This window comes from Montipora capricornis, chromosome 11 (assembly GCF_036669925.1).
Source record: "Montipora capricornis isolate CH-2021 chromosome 11, ASM3666992v2, whole genome shotgun sequence".
In the NCBI taxonomy this organism is placed as follows: Eukaryota; Metazoa; Cnidaria; class Anthozoa; order Scleractinia; family Acroporidae; genus Montipora; species Montipora capricornis.
The window spans coordinates 10,031,571-10,037,570 of record NC_090893.1 but is presented as its reverse complement, the minus strand read 5'-3'; the positions used below and the strand labels follow the sequence as shown (position 1 = coordinate 10,037,570).

The 6,000-nt window shown below is 38.8% G+C and overlaps 1 long non-coding RNA gene across 19 annotated transcripts in view; it reads left to right on the top strand.

Moving 5' to 3' along the window:
* The window catches only part of LOC138023704 (uncharacterized), a 45,675-nt gene that overhangs the window by 2,964 nt on the left and 36,711 nt on the right, over positions 1-6,000 (top strand). For 17 of the 19 annotated variants that reach the window (XR_011126748.1, XR_011126747.1, XR_011126737.1 and 14 more), the window contains exons 2-3: positions 4,204-4,343; positions 4,553-4,620. This is a non-coding gene — a long non-coding RNA (uncharacterized lncRNA). Of the gene's footprint in view, positions 1-86; positions 119-3,463; positions 3,479-3,575; positions 3,781-4,203; positions 4,344-4,552; positions 4,621-6,000 lie in introns of those variants that run through there. The other 2 variants (XR_011126742.1, XR_011126741.1) reach the window with 2 other exon arrangements.

Here is a 6,000-nt window from a genome sequence, read left to right as displayed (position 1 = left end):
AAGGTCGCTGATATATTTCGGTGCCATACCATTAATTGCCTTATATGTAATCACTAAAACTTTGAAAATAATTCTATAATGCACAGGAAGCCAATGAAGTTCAAAAAGCACTATTGAGGTAGGTTCAAAGCGCGATACATTGCAAATACATTTCAATGTCATGTTGTTCAACTTTTGTCTTTACATTTCTAGTGTACACAAGATACGAGTCCCGCCATCTGTCTGTAATGTGAAGTCCCGGCTCCGTACCTCTCAAATAATTTACCTTTAAGAAGTAAACATCAAAAAATTAGTCTTGCTTGGTTGAGAAATTTTTTCACTTTGTTTAAATTCATTTGTAGTTATATTACCAATCCAACTACACCGAATGATGTGAACTTTGCTCGCGACGAACTTCGTAACTTCCCAACGAAATTCGATGTGAAATTCACAACTTCGTTTCGAAGTTCACAATTTGATTGACAATTACGTAATGAAATTGCCAAGTTCCTAGCGAACTTTGGGAATTTCAAACGAACTTCGGAAACGGTTTGTCAAAAGTTTTGTGAAACACACTGTAAAAAGTTAGCTATGTTTTGTTTGTTCAGAATATCATGGAATTAAGTTTAAAGCATTTGCAACAGGTAACAATGGGTTTGATTCCCAAGTACTGCTCCAATCCTCTCTTTTTTTAATGTTTCTAAAGTTGATATAAAACTTTAAAAGGATGTGCTGAATAATGATCAAACTTCACTACTCCTTAGGGACACACCAACAGGTTGTCTCTAGCCTTGGCTTCTGATGTGAGAGGATCCTGCGGAGTAAGCTTTAAGTTTTGTAAGGTCATACTTAACAAAATAGTTGGTCAATTTTCTAAGTCTCTTTTTCACTTCTTTGAAGCTCGCAGAATTAACTCTTTAGCGTATTGTTTTCTGGTGCGAATATCATGTACCAGTCCTTTAAAGCCCATTCCACTACTGGCTCCAAATATTGATATGGGGAAGGTATTTCTCTTTGATAAAAAAAAAAGATCTAAAACAAAAGGCAGTCATTACACCTACATACCATTTAGTGCTTGATCAAGTGCTTCCTCTTTCGGGTGGGGTTACTGCAGTGTTTGCAAGTACACATTCGTGTGGAACTGAAACCTTAAAGTAAATAACAAGGTTAATTGTTATAAACAACACCCTGTTTGTAATGACTCACCTTCTCGTTCGAAATCATCTTTATAGCATCTGGTCACGTTTGGTTGCTGATTATTCTAAATAAGAAATTTGCTGAAACAGAATCACAGTCAGTTTTACATGGCACTTCACATCAGCAAAGTGACTTTTAAAAAAATGCAGACTGACAAGAGTTTTTCTTTGTTTTATTGATTTTCATTCATTGTAGTTACAAGGTTTTATAAGCTAATTCAGTTGTCGTTTGTTTGATACCCTGAAAAGAAAAAGCACCTGTTGAAGGAAAACAGTGTTAGTACCTGTGGAGGCAATTAATCTTGGTTAGAAAATGAAGAGACTGCCAGATGGTTTTTGTTTCTTTTATTTGTGATAAGTCAGCAGAACATATTACAGTCTTTTGTTTTATACATTACTGTCATACCCTAAAAAGTAAAAGCACCTGTCGGCTCAAAGTTGTGTTAGAACCTGTGGAGGCAATGAGTTGTTGTTAGCGAAAAGTTCTTTATTTGTGCAGTACTGCAGTAGCTCTTTGTGTTAATCATCTTTAAATGACCAGCTTGACAACAGGTTTAGTGTTAAAAGTTTTATTTCTTTCTTTTAATAGTTACAAAGCAACCTTGACATTACTTATTAAGTACTCCACTGCATCTGAAGGTCTTGATGGTTGGGTGCGCACCTATGCTGGAAAAATTTGGGTGCCTGGCAAAACCAAGAATATTTTCAGGGCTTTCCAGGCCATTGTCATTATCATAGTGAATGGCGAGTTCTTCATGTAGCCATAGCGGAATAGCAGTGAAATGATCGAAGTGTTGACAATGAATCGAATAGTGAATCCTTTAGTTAAGAGCACCGAAAAATCGAAAGAAGTGCGCATTCGGATTCGGCAGAAAAATACAAAAGTTCCACATACCTCATGCCAGGTTGTAGTGTATTGCCTCAGACCCATTGACATGATACAACTTTTGTTGCCAAGGGGTAGTGCAGTGTGGTGCACTGCTAATGCCCTAGGCCTGGCCTATCACAGGTTAGAATCCTGGTGTAGATCCGTTTCAATTCCTGAAACAGTTTTTAACAAAAGTTGTGCCATGAAAATTGGCCTTACCTTATACGGGTTGCTGTTACGTTCCAGTCTCCATTTCAGCCTCCTTGATGTTTTTTTGCCAGGACTTCACTTACCCGAAAATGGGAACCAACCAGCCAGTTATTAAGTATTGACAGCTGTCTCAACACACATTTAAAAATCCCCGTCAATGATAAACCCATTTTTGATTTGAAAGAATTTAACTTTTGGCAGAACATCTGCCTCTTGCAAGTTGAAGCAGCTGCATATTTTTAAAATTAAGTGCAAGTTTATAATAGCTATTCTGTCAATATCAATAGGTATTAAAACTATTTGGGTTAATTTAAAGTGATGTCCTTTTATCCTTGGCTCTGTTTTGAGCAGTCTTCGCCTCATTGGCAGCTACTCTAACTACTTAACATGACTCATTTCAAAAGTAGTCTTTTGGTTATTGACGTCTTCAGCTGGCTGGTTCCAGTGCAATTCCACAAGGTGCCCTTAAGAACCATTGATTGTACTTGGGCTGGGACTGCTGCTGATCAGTGTCACTGGATTCTTGCAATTTGCAGATGTTTATGTTGAATGCTACTAGTCCTACTGCCTGCCATATGCAATGCAGGGCTTTTTGACAGGAGGTTCCTTCCACAAGGTAAAACTAACAAGGAGACAATAGTTATTGTCAATGTCTCAGTGTTACCACCACCATAGTGGAAAAAATCCTCCCATCGCACTCTCTTGGAGTGCTAACTATAACTGACTGCCTTTCCTCTTGGTCTTCAGGTCAGTTGCATCCTTCTTAGTCAGTTATGCTTAACATAATATTAAAAAAAGCTTGGACTAGGGTGTGTGGATTGTCCCGTGAATTCCCTTGGGTAGCCTGTAAATGAGGTGTCTCCTCTTAATTAAGCAATTTAAGAAAGAGAAGAAACACAGCCTCATCACAGCTTACCCTAGTGAGTACTTAGTTGACACCTATGGTTTACCTAACCTATCCCCGCAAGGCTGAGGTAAGCAGTTACCACATTGCCATTGTAAATTAACTTTTGTTTGGTCAAACTGAATTTTCCCAGTCTAAAGTGTAGTTTTTAAAGAGGGTCATTTGGAAATTTTTTTTTTAAAGGCAAGAGGTAAAGCCACAACAGACATTGCGAGCCTAACCTAATTGTGTTAAGTTTTACTACAGAGACCACTCAACTTGAAGGAAGTTCCCAAATGAGATCTCCCCACAAAATTGAAATGGCCTGTTATCTTAATTATTGTAAGTGTCTGGTTGAACCTTACGAGATTAAACCTTCACTTGACTCAGCACTGGCTCTGGCAAGTGAAGTGTATCGTGTGAAAAAATTCAATTTCAGTGCATGCAACTAAGCGCGAGAACTTGTGGAAGATGAAGTCTTCGTTTGTAGAAAAAATGTCAGGAACTCCATTGGTAGATGACCATCCAAATGACATCAAATCAAAGTCTCTGGAAAGGGTAACTAGAAAGGAAAGCTTCTAGAAGATGAAGTCTTCATTGGTAGAGAAACATTTCAGGAACTCCAATTGTAGATGACCAACAAGGTGAGCTCAGATGAAAGTGTCGGAAGACAAAGTGCTGTCCTTTAAGCCGAAACAAAGACGAAGAAAGCCGAAAAGAATATTCAACGATACTGAAGAAGCCGATCAAATTCCAGTTGTGAACGGAAATACCTGCAAAGAAACCCAAACGTAATGGGAGCCTAAGGGGAGGAGCCATCCCGTACCATGGGTCTCATTAACTAATCTAGCTACATTAATTAAGCCGAATGAAGAAGCCAATTGACTTCTGACCGAATGCATGTGTGTGCAAAGTATGCTTTGCAAGATTCAACCAGAGCTTAATTATCTTAACCCCCCATATCCCAACCCACACAAAAGTCAACTTACTGCAATGATGCATCTTTCATCACAATGCTGCAAATGACTTGCCTTGGCTGATCAGAAGCAATACGCTGTGTTTTACAGGATACCAAGCCGAGGGTACCGTAAAGTGGATTGGCAGCCTGCAACAGTGGTGGAATCTGTTCTGAGTGGAAACTTAAATCGTTCTGTCTGAGGATGTCCACTGGGCTGTCCATCAGTTGAGTTCCTGGTAGGAAGCAAAGGTAATAACAAGAGTTTTACTTGATCCTGATTAAGACTAGATGAGATGAGATGAGATTGATATTTTCACGTAGGGAATGAAACAAGGAATTTTACAATAACTTGAAGTACAAATGAAGCTTTGTCTTGAATCCTAACTTTGTGAATCTTTAAAAGATTCTTCAAAGCAGAGTAGTGTGAAACCATGTCTGACAGCTTTGACTTTTTTTAGCAAGCAAGTGCAGCATTTATCACAAGAGCTCAGCCGTTTTGTGGATAATGATCAAACTGAGCAACCAGGTAAATGTGATTTAAATGGTATTGAAATAAACCTGTCTTCATCTGGCACCATATGGTGCTAAGTGCATTTGTTTACTACTTTTACTTCAGCCTTACTTGATAATTTTCTGTTACTAATATGTACATAATAATTATTTAATTTAAATTAGAAAGAACTAGCATCACACATATGTGAAACGGGAAACAGAAAATTGATTCTTATCAATAAAGCATGAAATTGCCTTACTTAGTCTTATCTCACGTTTTTGAGATGTTAATCGATAAGTGGAGCTAATGGAGTTATAATGTCAAAGACATTTTGTCCATTTAGAATGGCAAGAGGCAACTTTCAGCCCAACATCTCCTGTTTCACATAAATGCGATTCTCTTTTCAAAGTTTGGGCTTACCTTTTTGGTGTCATGAAATTCAGTGGGAAATAGCACTCCAAAAGGGGCAGGGGCGTGCTAACTCCCTGAGGACCATGTTGAGGTCCCTTTGTACCCCATATACAAAATTCAGGCACTTCTGTGTGGCGTGTGTGTTCTCTCCCATTAGACTGGGCATTTCTTGCAGTTCCCACTGCTGGGTGTGCTTCCTTTACTACATTCCTGTTTAAGGTCTTCCAGGAGAGAGGAGCTCCCTATGCCGATGGGTAGGACCATGCTAAGTAGTGTTATTGATCATAGATGTGATGACCCCCTCCTCGCCAACAGGTGAAAGTTCTTTATTCCAAAGACTCATCTCACATCTCTCTCTCGTGGACCATGACTTGTCCCCAAAAATGAAGTGCATCAGATGACAATCTTGATGATTCTCTTTTCCAGATTGATGCTGAAGGCATTTGTCAGTATTTTTTTTATCTTTTAAAGTGCATCCTTCATCCAGCTTATTCTCAATCTAGTTCATTCTCACAGTACTCATCTTGCAATTGTGTGATTAAATTCTGATATAGTTTTGGTTTGTAACTTGATTTCATTGTTTGCCTTCAAGGAAGATTAGAAATTGCTCACCAGGCTTTATACTGACTCGCCCACCTTTTAGCACTCACTTCTTCCATTTGTCTGCAAAGTTCATTGTTCCCATGCATTCCTCTACCAGGTACCATGTTTACATTGTTTCATTTCGCCTCTCTTCCTTTTTGGCTATCATCTGTAGTTGTCACATTGCTTCCATATGCATGTGAAACATGGACAACTTACAGCCGACATGTGAAGCACCTTAACCATTTCCAACTAACCTGTTTTGAAAAATCATGAAAATCAGATGGCAAGACACACTACCAAATACTGTGGTTCTGGAGAAAGGTAACAGGACTGGCATGGAACAGGTGATCATAACAGCACAACTCAGACAGGCAGGTCATGTATTAATGTCAGAAGAAAAGAATTCCCAAAGTCATA